The 16,815-nt window shown below is 43.4% G+C and overlaps 1 non-coding gene across 1 annotated transcript; it reads left to right on the top strand.

Moving 5' to 3' along the window:
- Positions 1-5,925: 5,925 nt before the first annotated feature.
- Positions 5,926-6,055, top strand: LOC127196726 (small nucleolar RNA SNORA17). Its single transcript, XR_007831503.1, has one exon. It is a non-coding gene; the product is annotated as a small nucleolar RNA SNORA17 (small nucleolar RNA).
- Positions 6,056-16,815: the final 10,760 nt, after the last annotated feature.

The following is a 16,815-nucleotide window of genomic DNA, read 5'->3' as shown; positions in this document are numbered from 1 at the left end:
GGGAGAAAGTTTTCCATGAGGCTCTTCTTTCAACACTGACTACAGCGCACTGCCTGGTCCCTATCCTTTCTCAACACACACACACACACACACACACACACACACACACACACACAAACTTATGTTTGCCAAAACCCACAGACACACACCACATTTCCTAGGCAATTTCCCTGGGCTCATTTGGAAGGCTCTGTTCTGCCATCTGCTCATATCATCTATTTCCTGCTCTGTCTCAAGGTTTCTGAGCAATAACATAACAACAACAACAACAGCCACGGCTTCACTCTTTCACCCTCGCCACAAGACTTTGATGTAGATTCTATCACTATTCTTGCTTTGTGGACAGGAATTCTAAGGCATAGAAAGGACAAGAAATTGGTCCCAAATGACATGTGACATACCCAATAAACAGGGATACAAATATACATAATCTGGCACCAAAGTTCATGATTATAAATACTAAATGCTATTCTTTCATCCTTTCAATCACTTTATGTAAAGAGATGGGAGAGAGAGAGAGAGAGAGAGAGAGAGAGAGAGAGAGAGAGAGAGAGAGACTTTATTGTCCTCTTTATCTTTTATAGTGGATGGCTCATTAAAACTAAAGCCAAAATAATTAGCAACCAAATAAATTAGTTTCCTTTCCAGGAGAGTGTTTTCAAACACTCCCCTGAGGTGAGGGAAAATATTTGCATTCTGTCCCCATTGGTGTGGTGTGTGCAATGACGTATGTTCGCTTTGGATCGGCTGGATCCTGGTAAGAGTGCAAGGCAGAGCTGTAGTGCCTACAGTGAAATGTGTTGGCGTTTCTCATCCCTTTACATTCACAGAAGTCCTGAGCTCAGCTCAGAAGGCCGTGCTTGTGCCTTCTGAAGCTGCCTTTTTGTTACACGCGCTCCCATAATTTCTCATTTTCAGGATAATCAAGAGGAATAATATTAGGTTCTCTGTGCATACCAATTGTGTCCATGAATTCTATGTTTTTCTATGCTTCTCCCATTCTAAGTGTTTTGAGAATACTTATTCCTAGAATAGCATATGATAATGTTGACCCTTTTCATACACTTAGGATGGAGATGTTTTAACGCACCAACATTGCCACTGCCTTTCTCTATCAAGTTAGCAGGAGTATCTTAATTTTGCTTCCTGGAACTGTGAAAAAAAAATACCTTGAACTAAAACAACTTAAGGGGGAAAGGACTTATTTAGCTTACAATTCTAGGAGATGGTCCATCGCCATGGAAGAACTGACAGTTTCAGGACTTGAAACAGCTAATCACACTACAGTCAGTCAAGAGCGGAGAACAATGGCTTTACGTGTGCTTGGTGGTGTTCAGCAAACTCTCTCCTCATTCAGTTCAGGGGCAGGCCCACGAAATGGTGCAGGAACATTCAAGGTAGGTCTTCCTACCTTAATTAACCCAATCAAAGAAAAATCCCTCACAGGATGCCCACAGGCCAACCTGATCTACTGAAACTGTCTTCCCAGGAGATTCTAGACTGTGTCAGGTTGACCAAAGTCACCATCGCAGAGGTATGGTGATTAGCTTAGGCGGCTTGTACTTCAGTTTAGCTATGCCAGCAAAAGCCAGGTTACAGGCTCTCCTCTATGTAGCCAAAATAGCCATCATGACACACTTACCAACGATGCCCCAGCTTTGTCGTACCAGAACTGAAGGGCAAGGACACTAGGCAAATGGCATGAGCAAGAGTAGAAAACAAACTCGAAGCTTGGTGAAGGTTTAAAGAATCATCTTCATATAAAAAGGGTAGGAATTCCCATTTGTTTCCAAACTATAGAAACACATCCTCATAAGTTGGTTATGGCTGGTGAAAGAGCTTCAAAGAAGAGATCTACAATGGCCATCTCTTCTAGAGTAGAAATCTATTCCAAGTCCCCTGGTTGTGTGGAGCCTTAGATGTTTGAAAGACAGCGTCAACTGTTGAGTACTTACATGACTGTCCAGGCTGAAAATATCCTAAAAGCAGTCATCAGGTCCACTTTGGGCACTAAGGTCTAGGACAATGTTTGAAATATGCTTGTTCAGGCTAACCAATCAACTCAGTGTGACACGTCTTGGCATAATATATATTGATTGGTTGTGCCTTCTTCAGCAAGCTCGTCAATAGACTGGAGGAATGTAGTGTGATACATAACCACAATCAGGACAAACAGACAACCTGAAGGCAGATAATGGTTATTGTCATACTGGAAACGTCATTTTGTCATTTACCTGAATGCTGACATTAGGTGACTATTTCAGAGGATCTTGAGAACAAATGTTGCTTCCTCTTTAGTGGTTGTGGTGAGATTCGGGTGAGTTCACTCACACAGGAACAATTTATGGGTATTTTGTCATTGTTGTTTTGTTTTATTTGCTTGCTTGTCTGAGTTTGTTTTCCTCCTCCCTTTTTGGCGTCCATGATAGTATGTGACGGCACATGGTAGGTACTCATTAAACTTGTGCTGAGTGAATAAATAAATGGAAATGGGGCACATCTGACACTTCAAAGTAGATTCCTCTTCCTGAAGTTTAGAGGGGGGAAAAAAGGGCAAAAAATCTTGTGTTTTCATCATTCAGAATAAATTTTATGACTGGTTAATTATTTGACTCAATCATCAAAACAAACCTCTAAGGTAGATAACATTAGTATCATTATTTTATATTATCCATATATCATAATTTATATTATTTATATATGAGACAGGCAGAGTCAAGACCAACGCAAATGTTTAACAAGTGGGATAGCCAGGGCTTATAGCACAGGTAGCCACACTCTCTAGCCAACACTTTCAAGCACCAATTTCTGCTCACTTGACTAAAGAGTATCACGGCACAGTGTCTGCCTCCCACTTGGGGTAGCCAGGTCCTAGCACACCTAAGCGGGCTAGAGGAAGGGAAGCTTAGCCAGGCAGCATTGAGTGCTCAGGCAAGGAACTCACCTGGGTACAGCTTTGGAGAACTGGTGTGGTTTATTGAAGGAGGTGGTATTTATGTACCTGGGAAGGTGGTCAGGGTCTGAGGGCAGGGTTTATGTGGCTGTGTCCCATTGGCCAGGGCAGGCGTGTTGGAAGATGCTCCATCTGCATCCTCAGGGCTCAGGGAGAGGGTGGGGGAGGGGCTGGCATGACCTTACAAGGTCAAATGAGGAGTAAAGCCTGATAAGTGTCAGGTTAAAATTTCTTCCCAGGGTTGATGGAGGGGGAGCAGACTCTATGGCTCCAGGTCATGATGGAGAGGTAGCCAACTTGTGCTGTCCTCATATTTGAGGTATCTGGGGTTGAAACTCCTTTGACCCTTCCTACGTATCCCTGGGCCATCATGGTCCCACACAATGTTTAGTGATTCTCCTTGCCTACAAATATTTCTAAGCTTCATAGCTTCCTGTGGGATTTCCTCAAATATGTCATGTCAAATGTTTTTCCTAAGGTTTCCATGTTCCTCAATGTTGTATTGCACATCAGAGGGATGTCTGAGGGGGGAGCTTTGAAAGTCCTGCTCAGCGAAACAGTGCAAGTAGCTTCCCACTGGAGCCTGTGAGGGTCTCAGCCACAGGATTTATAGATCTTCCCATGTCTCCATGGGTTTTCCTTTTGCAATACAGGCTTCCGAATCCAATTAGAAAGTGGTTGGCTAACCCCATGACAGGGCATGGCAGCGGTGCAGGGGCATTTTGCCAGTACAGTTGGTTGTGTTGCATGTTGGCTCCACATAAGACAGCTGATGAGCGTTCTGCTCCACAGCCTACATAGCCTGTGAGAGGCAGAGGAAGTTAGCAGAGGCTAGCCTGGGCGGAGCCGCAGCCCAGTTCTAGTTTGACTTCCTGACCTTCTTATGCTCTTCTACTGAAGCGTGGAATAATCAGAAATAAAGTCAGGTTCTGATGGGTAAGCAGTGGCAAATAGCCGGAACTGTTTGGGGCCCTCCCTGGCCTCGCCGGCTACCTTGTTACATAGTATCTTGCCCAGATTGGAAAACTTCTGCCCTAATCTCTTAGACAAATTGATGACATGTAATTTTCTGTCTCTAGCCTCTGGCCCATGAACTTAATTCCTGTAGTATCCACCTGAAGCTCCAATGCCCCCTTTCCCATCAAGGCTCACATGTAAATAATCACACAGATATTTGTAAGGAACCACCAACACAGGACGGCTGGATGGTATTGGGTTTACATTAAGGCAAATTTGGCATAAAACATCATTTGAAGTGTATCTGTCCTGTCTTTGTGATTTGTAGAACATGCCTTGAAAACAGTCACCAACCACAGTCTGATGCTTAAGCCAGTGGTTCGCCCATATGCGGGTTGAGTTTGAATATACTGGTGCAATTTTGTTATTAAACTAGTTCACACTTCTAAACTGTGAGATCACAAGAGAAGAATACTATTCTCCCTCAAGCACAAACCAAATCCCATTTAAATAGGGACTTAAGCTCTTTCATTCTTACTAGAGAAGAGTACATTTTAATTTTTTTTTTCATTCTGGTCAATTAAAACCACTGCTATAAAACTCCCAAATTAATTTCTCTTTGGGAAAAAAAATAAATTGAAAGCAAATAAGCGATTCACTGAACAGATGTGAGATGAATTTCCCAGCCCTTCCTCCCAGCCAGTGTCAGCGCATTGCTCATCTGGGGCAGCGAGTGTGCAGAGGTGCCACAAAGAGAGGGGAAGCAACAGGCGTAAGCTGTCTGGTAGCCTAGGAAGCCTATAGTGAGGATGTGCCACGCTTGGAAAACAGAACACTCAAATGCCACTTTTTCAGTGCTGTGCAAGGGTTCTGATAATTTACTAACTCCAAAAAATAGATTGTGTGTTCTCGGAGGAAAATTAAGATGCAGGCTGGGGCTGTATCTCAGAGGCAGAACACTTCTGCAGTGTGTGCGTAGCTCAGGGATCCGTCCTGCAGAGTTTCACACACACACCATGTTCAAGCCTCCACCAGTCCAGTCACATGCAACCACATTTCAGCACCACACAGCACTCAGAAGATCTCTATCTCCCGGGCCTTCTCTCTCAGATCCCAGAAGCCCAACCAAGTTCCTGCTGCCACACGTCCTGCTCCCCATTGTACGGCTTTGTTGAAGTGTCCACATGTTAGTTACCAGACAACCAGCTGGACTGTTTTGTAAACATGTGTGAGTCTTCAAAATTAGATTAAGAAAGCACTTGGTCTTCCATAAATAATTTGACTTCCAAAGCTTGCCAGCCAGGTAATCAAGTGTAGACTCATTTTTGGAACATGCCATGTTAATAAGCAATTACTTTGTAATAAATGCTACAAAATCTTTTCACTCATGAATAATATTCATGTGAGTACCTTCTGATTCTCTCTTCACCCTTAGCAATTACCATTATGTATTTTCCATTTAGTTAATATATATTAAAGCCATATGTACAAGACTCTATGCTGAATTCTGTGAGAAAATATCCAACATTACTCAGACCTAAATTTTTTGTTATGAGTCTAGTGACTAAATCTCCTGGCCTTTAGAGGGAGAGCCATCTGCGTTTAAATACCAGCTTGGCTTGCTAACCTTGAACGAGTGTGTTACTCTGTCAGAGCTCTCGCTCATTTTTCTGTGAAATTGAGATGATGATAACAATGTGTCTCCTATCAGATGGCAAGAGGTAGAGATGACCCTGAGTCATCGGCCAGCAGAGAGAATTGCAGGTCAGGGTGAGCTATGAGCTATTTGGAACCCAACTACATGCCCTGCATGTCAGGCATTATCTAATAGGCAGGCAATGGGGGAATCTCTCAAAGTTCTTTATGCAGGATTAGGACGTTGAATAGATGTGTCCTTCAAACAGATAGCCTCCGTGTACAGTGTGATAGATAACCAACCTGAAGGGAAAATAGACACAAAAGGGCCATTTAAAAGCTGGCCTCAAAAATACAGGACATATGGAAGAAGGGGCATGAAAGCCCCTGGAAGCGCTAGGTGTGGCTGCTGTGTCACATGCACATCAGTAAGTGGCAGAGAGGAGAGAGGCTGTGTCTATGCTCAGTGTTCTGAGCTGTGACCATCTAAATGACTAACACTCTCTGAAAAAAGTAGGCCAGGGAGCTCAGCAGGCAACTAGCCTGAGATAACCATTAGTTCAGCATAGGTATAGGCAGGCTCCCAGGGTGGGGAGTGAGCTGAGCCCAGACGAACCTCTGCTTGGGGCCTTGCAGCCCAGTGAGAGAGCAAGAGAGAGATGCAGCCTGGTTGGGAGTGCAGCCCAAGATGGCTGCCAGTCTGGCACTGTGGGGACCCCCGAAAGAGAGCTAGCCTGAGATGACCACTGATCAGCACCAATCAGGCCTGGGGGCGGGGTGGGAATGGGCAGACCATGCTGGAGATGACCCTGGCTTCTCGCCATAATGCATGAGTGAAGCACAGCACTACTGAGAGCACCCCAGACACTCAGAGACGCTGCTCTACACTAAGAGGCGCAAGTAAGGGGTGTAGGAATGGGAAAGAAAAACAGAAGGACGTGCCCACAATGAAGAGAGACAGAACTGTAGACTTGAGGGTAGTGAGAAACAGCCTGATGTGAGTAGCTGGTGATGCCACCTGGGACTATGGTGGGACCCTGGCCTTTGCAGCTACCAGGGGCCATGTCTGGGGCTGTGGTCCTGCAGAGACGGTGTCTGTTACCACCAAAATCCAGGCAGACATTCCTGGTCCGGATTGCTGCCCTGGGACATGTTGATGTCTGAAGGCTGTGTAGAACTGCCCCCACACCTTACCTAGGCATTGTGGGGGAGCTGACCCTGGGGCATGAGAACAAGAGAGCTGACCCAGCCACCGGCCAGCTGTAGCACTCAGGAAAGCAGGCCCTGTAACTAACCTGAGGAGCACCATAGAGGTGCCCTCTGGTGTTGGGGCACCGGTGAGCTAGCCCCTAGGGTGTGAGCCTGGGCGAGCTGTTCCTGCCACTTGTCTGCTGTGCAGTGGCATGGGCGAGGGAGAGATGCCCTCCTGCTGCCTTACTCCTTGCTGCCACTAGCAGGCAGGAAAGCTGGCCCTGTCCCTCCCTTGCTGCAGCACTCTGAAAAGAACAGGTCCTGCACTTCACCTGGGCAGCACAGCAGAGCTGGCCCTGATGGCGTGGGTATGGGTGAGCCAGCCCCAACGGCGTGAGATCTGGCTCTGCCCCCTTGCTGGCGGGGGCATCGGGTGGGCCAGCTGGGGCAGAGCAGGGGAGCTCTTCCTGAAGGTGTCAGTGTGGGACAGCTGGCAGGCTGACCAGCTCAGATACCTCCCAGGCTCAGATCCAAGGCTTCCAACTGGCCCCACCCCAACACCTAGCCCATTATGAACTGCTGGAGTGTGTGAAAGGGCTGGACCTGCAGATCCAAGGCTGCCTGCGGGATCTCCATGACACAGGGCAACAACAGGGTATCTGAGAGGAGTCCCGGTAAGGATCGGATAGTGATAGTGTAGACAAAGCCAGAGACCTTGCACCAGACCAAAGACTGCAATGAACATTTGTTTGCAAGCAAAAATGTGTGACACACTATAGCTTCCATGATGATATTTTTGCCCCTCTGTTGGGGGAAAGGGTACAAGGGGAGGGGAGGAGAGTGGGATTGGGGTGCATGATGTGAAATTCACAAAGAACCAATAAAAAGGTTTTTTTTTTTTTCTTTAAAAGGGAATGTGAGAGCAAGAGGAATAGAGGGGGCGGCGTGGAGCCCTTGCTTCCTGCCATGGCATGGCTGTGCTACTTTTGAACACGCAGCTTTGGTGGCTCACAAGATCAGCATAACGTTGAGCCTAACAATACCTTGTCACAGCAGATGGAGACTCATGGGACTCTAGCTCTCCTAAGGACTTCCACATACTTAGTAGTTAATGGAGGAAGGCGATAACTTCAGTGGGATAGCCACTGGGAGTGTGCCTATGCTCACCCATACTTCTGTAAACAACCTTAATGACACTTATAGGACCACCGGAAACAAAATGAAAAGCAGATCGTTAAACCTAGTGACAGCGAAATGCAAGATGGGACCCTAGATTGGAACCTGCAACAAATAAATGCTATTCGTAGGACAACAGGCGAAATTTAAATGATAGTCATAGTTTTGTTTCATTTTGCTTTCTTCTAACAATCTGGCAGTGATGCTAATGCTGATTAGTGTTTCACAGCTACATGGTGTGTCTGCATTGGGGAATCTGCAGGAAAGGCATGTGCGAAGAAATATCAGCTTTGGATCACAAGCTGTCTGTGATGGTAAAATTGTAAGCGGAGTCCAGGTAAGAGGGGGAGGAACTGAACCACACAGTAACTCTGAAAATGACATGATGAGGACACAGAAGTGACGAGAGTTGGAAATTCCTGGGGTTAGTAGGACAACAGAGCTGTCAGGAAGAGACTGGCTGAAGCCTAGAGCCTGAGGAATTTCCAGTCACTGACGTTCAGGGATGGCTGGAGCTTAGAGGAGCAGTAACGGGACCAATTGTGCCATGCCAAGACAAAGATGCTGACAGAATAGTTAGTGTAGTATGTTCTGCTGGAAACCGGTTGTGAAAGGCGAGGGGGGAATGCATTAGGGTCAAGGTTGGGAGTCGCTCAACATACAGGGCACAGTTGGGATGACGAAGCAAATACATGTGTCAAAGGAGGGGGGAGCATAAAAATAGAGCCTGGGGGAATATCTACAGCTATATATCACGACGGTGAAAAGAGAATAGTCACACTATAAATCATTTCTTTCTTTCTTTTTTTTTTTTTTCAATCAAAAATATTTATTTTCAGTTGATACAGCAGAGCTTAGATATTTTTGCCTCCAAAGGTCTGGGTACATACATGACAAAACTTATTGAACAAACCCAAAATTAATGCATCTGTCAAGTCAATGAAAATCCACAGGCTGGAGGCTGTCTTTTATGACCCAGGGTTGGGATAAAGATCATCACTAGTCTATGTGATACGTCAGTTACCAGAACTCATGATAATTATTGAATATCAGTGTCTGCAGTTCCCAGATATGTATGGTTTTGTGATGTTAAATCATTTCTTTCAACTGGAGAAAATTTGTTCTTAAAGAACATACTAGAGTTAGTAAAAACAGGGAGAAAAAAAAAAAAAGAAAGAAAGAAAAAAGAAAACCAGGGTCATTTATTTGAGGTTCCAAATAAAGAGAAGGAAAGTAAGAATAATTTTTTTCTTTTGATAAATCCAACATTGGGTACAAAATCTTACTGACATGTACAAGAATTTACCTGTACTTTATAGTATTAATCTCAAAGTTACACCCCAGCCAGAGGGGCTCTTAGCAGGAAAAACAGTGGCAGCAAATGCTGCTGGGGAGGCTATGTGTCGAGAGGAACTCTTATGCACAGGTGGTGGGAGGAAAACGTGGGCAGCACCTGTGGAAACTGATATAGCAGGTCCTCAAACTTCCTCAGAAATAAAGCTACGATATGGCCCAGCTATGCTGCTCCTAGGTATATGCGCAAAGGCGCTAAGCCCAGGCACAGAGAACTTTTCATATCAAGCTTATTGCTTCACTATTCCCAATAGCTAGGAGATGCCACCATCCTAGATGTCCATCAACGAAATTTTATTCAGCAATAAAGAAAAATGAAATCATGTTATTTGTAAGAACACAGAACTTGAAATCCCTGTGTTAAACGACATACACTAAAGAATGACAAATGTGTTTTCTGTCATATGTGGATCCGAGATAAAGTACATGTGAGTATGTGCTCAGCCATGTTCACTGCTGCTTTGTTCCCAAGAGCTAGGAAAATAGAAACAACCTAAATGTCCTACAACTTACATATAGATGATGAAAATGTGGTACAGACAGACTATGAAATGGATAGTAACTCAGCTGTAAATATAAAAAAAAAAAAATCATGAACTTTATAGGCAAATGGATGGAACTAGAAAAGATTATTGAGTGAGGTGACCCAGAAAGACAAATGTTGTGTATTCTCTCTCACTGGGGCTCCTAGCTCCAAATCTTCAGGTATGAGCACCCAGCCCAGAGTTGTTGACTCTGTTTCTTAGCAATTAAACTTTATTATACAACCCAACTAGCTTATACAAGAAGGAAAAAGGTTAAAGGGACAAAAGAGTGAACCTTCCGGTAGCTGTTCCACGGGACAGATCCTTAGATGTCTCTCTGGCCCGCGTGCTGGTCTAGTCGGTTCGCTGCTCCCCTGCTCTCTCGCCCAGCTGACTTTGTTGTTCTCTCTTCCCCAACTGCCTGAGTCACGTGGGAAGGACCGTCTCCTTCTCCCGGTGAGGATCCATTAGAAAGACAATAGTCCAGGTGGGGTTCCCAGGTCTGCTTCCTGAATTCCAGACCCAGGATGGCTCCACTCAGTCTGTCACAAGGTATTCATGGGGTGCCCCAAGGGTAAAGCCCGCCAAGACTGCTCCCACCTGTGACAAGGCTTATTCTTTCCCACACAGAGTAATTGCAGAAACCAGGACAATGGGACCATTTCCAGGATATAGAGTTGTTGCAAAGAAATAGAGAGGGGGAATAGCAGGGTCCAAGTGATGTGATAGAGGAAATAGGAACACGGGAGCTTTTTAGGGTAGGAAATACAGAAGGAGGAGGTAGGTTGTTAAAGAAATAATAAGGACTTGTGAACAAGCCACAAAGAATGATACTATTAACTATTTACCTAAAAAAGAATGTAATTCTATGTATTAATGAACATATATTGTTTTAATGAAGTTACCTCATCTGTCTGATGATGTTTCCTCAAACATCAAAGACCACTTAACAAAAATCCTAACACCAGCCATGAGTTGTTGGGGCAGGACTGTCCAAGAGACTCCTCAAACACACAGCCTATTGCTGTTGCCCTTGGTTGTCCTCACGGAAAGGCAGAATGTAAGAACATAATGCTGACGAGACCGTGCCCTTTAGAATAGGGCCAGGAGGCCCCTGAGCTGGGACTGAGCTGAATTCATGCTCCATGAAGACTAGCTTTCATAGAGTAGAGGGCACCAAGGCAAACTTCTAAAGGAGGTGTCAGCCAATAGTCCTACTTAGCTCTGACACCTATGAACCATGTCAACCAGCATAGCATGATAACCCTAATGTGCAGTATTGGCATGCATACCTTGGCAGTAACCAACAACTCTATAATAGAACTTAAAACTTATTCTACAAGAGAGAAATTGTGCCTGATACTAGAAACCTCACTAACTACTCGATATTAATGAAGTCGTTGTTGGAGGAGAGTCTACAACCACTAATTTATTAAACCAGCATAACATCTAATAATACCTAACAAAATAAATAAAGAGAAAGAAAAACCCTAACAACAATGCAGTCCTCACCCTCATAAAGGAAACTTGTCTTTGCAACAGATGGAGTGTGCACTAAAGAAAACCACAACCAATCAAAAGGCAGAGCCGTGGAGCCCAGTCCCAATGGATACATCTATAAAGCAGTCCTGCATCTAGGGCTCCTGAGCATCATGAGAGAGGGGCAGAAAGAGCCAGTGGATGAGGAAGTTGGCTGTGAGAGTGTATCTCCCAGTAATATCGGAAGCTACATCTACAAAGTCTCACCAACATGGCGGCCCAGATGTGAGCTAACAATGATGACATCAATGAGCCCACAAGGCCTCAACCATAGACAGAGAACTACAGGAACTGAGGAATGCTGGGAGCAGAAGAAATGGTCTTCCCCAGGAAACAGCACACCAACTGATTAAACAATACCAGAAGGTTGGCCCTGAGAGCATACATGCAAGTAACATGCAGGTACAGATTGATCAGGTTATATTTAGGAATATGCATGTATACATGTATACCCACATACATACATACATGAAATACATATTTATATATGCATACAGTAAGAATTAATGAAACAAGAGGCCATGCAAAATGAGGGAATTTGGAGTGAGGAAAGGAAAGGGAGAAATGTAATTACATTATAATCTCAAAAACAAGTAAAAAAAAAAAATAGTTCTCTCTATCAGTGTTGGCCGACTTGTTCCGTCTTGCTCAAGAATTTCTCCTCTTCAGTTTTGCCCTCATATCAGTGAAAATTGGAAATTTCCTAACATCCAATGTTACATGCTTTCTTCCTAATCACCTGCTACCTGTCTTCCCATGCAAAAGTTGTCTCTGTATCTCTTGCTTGAGAAATACACTAGCTAAACATAATTTAGGGTCTATACATCATCTGCAACATGACCTTTCTCCCCTGTAAGTGTTGTGTAACCAACCTCTACATTTCAGAGGTGGCCATCCAGAGGCAAAACACACTCCTTGTTTTTCATGCCTTTGAGGAAAGACTTGTGGAGAGGTTGGGTTTTTTATTAGAATAATTCATCTTTTTATATCAAATGAGCACTGTAATTGACATGATTACTTTGAGTTAATCTATTATGGATTCAAACAAACTGAACAATAACTAATTGAAGAAACAGAAATTAATAATGGTACTGTAGTACTGTTTATTCTGCAATCAATTCTAATGAAAGCCTGGGACATAAATTCAGTCGCTCTGGTCATAACATTGCCTGTAAGTAGATTTATATGCATGTGTCCTTCTTGTATCACACAATGCATTTAGTGGGTAAGGCAGTAACAATATGTTAAAATATTATGACAGGTCTGGGACAATTACATTTTTATGAGACTCGGTTTCTTTTTGTAAACTATTGGGATAATAACATCTTGAAAATTAAATAACAATATTTGAGGCAGTAAATATAACATACATAGAGAAATTCAAAATTTAGTGAAGGGTAACTCTTGTTATGTCCTGTGTGTCTAATGGTATGTAAATTACACACATGCTCATGGCATGCATTCATGTACACACATGGAATCACCTACAAAAACATATTTAGCAGGCCAAATATAGAACTATTGACTCTTCCAAGCCTCAGAAAATTATTCAAGGTCATTCAAAAAATGCTGAAAGATGTTTCAGGAGTAGCAAGCCTCTTAGGAGGCAGTGACGAAATGCACCAGGCTTTGATGACTGTTGATGACTTTGAGAGGCAAAGCAGAGTAGCGGAGACACCTGCAGACTAATCCTGCTTATCTCCAGTCAGAACTAATAGTGCTATTCATTTCGAGTGACCCTAAAACAGTTTTTCACATTCCGATAGTGCCTGGGCAGCCATTAAATCGACTGTCTGGGAACAAATGGGGAAACAAATCAGCACCAGGCTTTCCCTGCATCGGGCCCTAGCGGTGTCACTTGGCGCTGTCTCTACACTGTGGAGCTGCATGAGAACCCATGAGCAGCAAGCAGATCTCACTTTTCAGGATTTCCTCCACACACATCCCCGGAACAGTTCAAGGTGGCCTGTCATGAATCTTCAAGTCCAGAAGGTTGAAATTGAACTCCTAGGTGCTCAGGGCATGGGCTGAGTAGTTTCAGAGCAGTGTTTTCCTCCACAGTACAAAAGTTTATTCTTACAAGTTCTCGTTTATGAAGCTCTGACTTGGGGCCTGGCAAATGGCAGCCAGATGACAACAGTTTGTTTCTTACTCTAAAAAGACAACATTTCTGTCAACCCTCTGACAACACGATAAATAACTTCCAAGCCTAGAAACATTGTGATTTAGCAGAACAAAGGCTTGAAGAGACGAATGTCCTCAATAAAGAACAATGATACAGATTCTTTAATCAAAGATGCAGCTCTCCCAGCTAGCGAGGATCCCTGACTTTTGCATGCTATGCAGCCATATGTCCTTAGTACATCGGATAAAACGTTCAGCGAGCATTGGCTGCATTCACTGGAGTCTCACCCAAGAACCCTCTTTACCCATTTCAACTGGTTTGTTTGCCTTGTATTAAAAAAAATATGTATTCACTTCAAAGAAACCAAATATAATTAACTATAAGGTTTCCTGAGCACCATTTCTCCTTATAAAATAATGTTTAGCTATTTATCTACCAGATATAAATTTAAATAAGATGTCAATACAAAGTCTAAGTAAAAGTTAATCTATTTTGTGAGTCATGGGGCTGTCTTACTTTTGGACCAGCATTGTTTTTCTTTCTTTTCAATACCAATCCTCAGTTAAGACACTTGAAAGTTGGCCTTTCAAATGAAAGCAGTTATTTACACCACAAAATTAAAACAGATGCTACTTTAAAAGCAATACCCATTTCTCTAACACCAGGGATATTTCAAGAAAATGCCAAATATCAGAGAAGATGTAGACAGGCTCCTGTTTACAGATGTGTACTCTGCAAAACTGTGAATATGAGGAGAAAATGCAAAGATGCCTCTGGAGAAGGGAAGAGAACACTAAAGTTCCCCCAGAGATGGGCTGCTACCTAGGCATCGACTTTTAGTCCTTACCCTGCCCCCCATTTACTGCAACATGTATTTTATCTTGGGCAATCCCTTTGGCTATCAGTAGTCACAAAGGCAAACCAAACTAACAGGGTTAAATGCAAATAAGAGGGCAGTTGACCTTGATTAGAGAGTGAGTACCTTTCCTATGCAAAGAGGAATTAGTCCTTTAAGCCCATCCAAAATTATAGTGAACATAAGCAAACTGATGACCTCATAATCATATATTAAGCTTGTGAGCATCCTCTCATCACACACACACACACACACACACACACACACACACTTAGGTCTTTCACTCTTGGTATTAGCATCCACCCAGCTGACGCCACTCACAACCCATTCAAAGAGTCTATACCACATTATCTGCCTGACTCCAAACTGTCATCAAGCTAAGAAAGAAGTCTGAAGATGAGGACATTTCCAAGCAATTGTCATTTATTCCTTTTCATTGAAGATGCAACTTAACAGCTAGAAGTGAATGCTGAGAACGAGCAGCCGTTTTTTATTCAAGTCTGTAGGAACAACAGTGTGAGGCAGCTGCCTTCAAGAGACACAAAGCCTGTTCATTATAGGAAGCAGCGTGGAGACTGTTGGGAAAAATAAAACCTGTGGGTTTCTTCAGCCTCTCAGATTCTTATGATTTTAGTATAACAATATGTCCTTCCTTTCAATTGCACACACACACACACACACACACACACACACACACACTCATGGGGATCAAAAGCCACATGTACCAAATGGAACTGCATCTGGCGGCCCAGCTCACAAGGGCTAGAGAGTAAATGTTATTCCCGCGAGGAGGCTGGGGTGTAAATTCAATAAGTAAGTGATCTAGATACTATCGGATATTTTAGCACAACTGATTCCCGACAATGGCGGGTTTGAAGCCCTTGTGCTTGGGAGTTGCCACCATCTAGAAGGGATAAGCTGCAACCTTGGCTTGACACTTCATACAAAGCACAAGTCTTCAGGGGGCTCTGAAGGCTCCAGTGTCTGCCTTCGCTAGTGTCCTGGACAATACTGCGCCGGTAAAACAAGCCTGGCCAGCCTTTCAGTCTGGGTATGAAGACGGAAAGGAATTCCATCGATAAATCTCATTACAGCACACACACCCGAGGACGTCCCCACGGACTGCTGAAGAGCTTGCTCTGAATCTCAGAAACGCGCTTTCAGTTACTGTAATTACAAGGACAACGGCGGAGTCAGCGAAGGCTCCTGGGGACCCCGAGAATCTTAACTAAGGTGTGCAAAGTATACAGAGCGATGTTGGCGGCAGCTGGTGTTCTAAACTCTGAAAACAAAGCCTAAAAAGTATGCAGGCAGAAGCTTCTGACTTCATATTCAGCGTGTCTAGAGAACAAAATCAAAGGGTGTGAAACAAAGATGCTCAGGGAAAAACTTCTTATTCAAAAGGAAGTAACTTTCTCCAAGCTCAAGACAGATACCAACTGTTTGTCTGACCATCCCGTACTTAGGATGCACTAAGCACACCAAGTTCCACTGTGCCTCAGGATCAAGAAACGTGGAAAAGTAAATGAATAAATGAAGAATTACAGTCTAAAATATAACAATCTTGCTGAAAATATGAAGGTGTTGTATAACGGCCTTCTGTAGGACTCAATAAGCTGGATTGTTTAGGGAAAGCGTTGGCAATGAGGCTAAACACGGCAGGCACTTGATATAAAAGAAATTAGAGGAGAAAGGATATCCTAAGAAATGTATCGGGTTCTAAATAGATTTCTGGTATTCTATTAATGTCTTGGCTGAAGTTTTAGGTCTCAGTTTCTTCAGGCCTTGAAGTGATCTCAAACATGTGTAAAGTGTGTTATCCTAGAAGGGATAATATCCTACATACTAAACGTAGACTGTCATAGAACATTCCACGGCTTAGATTTCTACCACACAAAATTTAACATGTTTGCTGTCCAAAACATCAATGATTGTCATGACAACAATATCTGGATAAACAGGAGTAAAAATACCAGGTGCTTTGTGTTGGTTGTACTTGTCAGTGCATTGTGGCATCAAGCAACCGTTAGCACATTCATGGTAACAAGCAATACACTAACATTAAGGCGTGCCAATGAAGACCAAGGTGGTATTGTAAAGGTCAGTCAGTGGGGAAGAAACTCCAAAAGGTATTAAGAAGAGAAGGTAGTTACCAAACCCAAAATAATACAATTTTGTAAAAAGGCTACCACAGTGAAGGGATGGACCCACAGCCTAGGCAGTCCTGCAGAGATTCCCCGCATAGCCTGGTCTTCTGGAGAGGAGAACACAGTGGAAAATGCTCAAGAGACTTTCTTGTGCAACCAGAAAATTGTACATGGTTCACTCTTTGCTTTTGTGTCTCCTTCTATCCTTTATCCAAATAGAAAGTGTGTGCCCTTAAAACAGAAGCTACACAATATCTTTAAATTAAGATAATGTGTGTAGACAGTGATGTTAATTTGTTCCTTTCCTGCTGTGACTTAAATCATTAGGCATTGCCTCCACTTATGATAGCATGGGTCAT

Source organism: Acomys russatus, chromosome 12 (genome assembly GCF_903995435.1).
Source record: "Acomys russatus chromosome 12, mAcoRus1.1, whole genome shotgun sequence".
NCBI classification, from domain to species: domain Eukaryota; kingdom Metazoa; phylum Chordata; class Mammalia; order Rodentia; family Muridae; genus Acomys; species Acomys russatus.
This window is presented reverse-complemented; position numbering and strand designations above follow the sequence as displayed.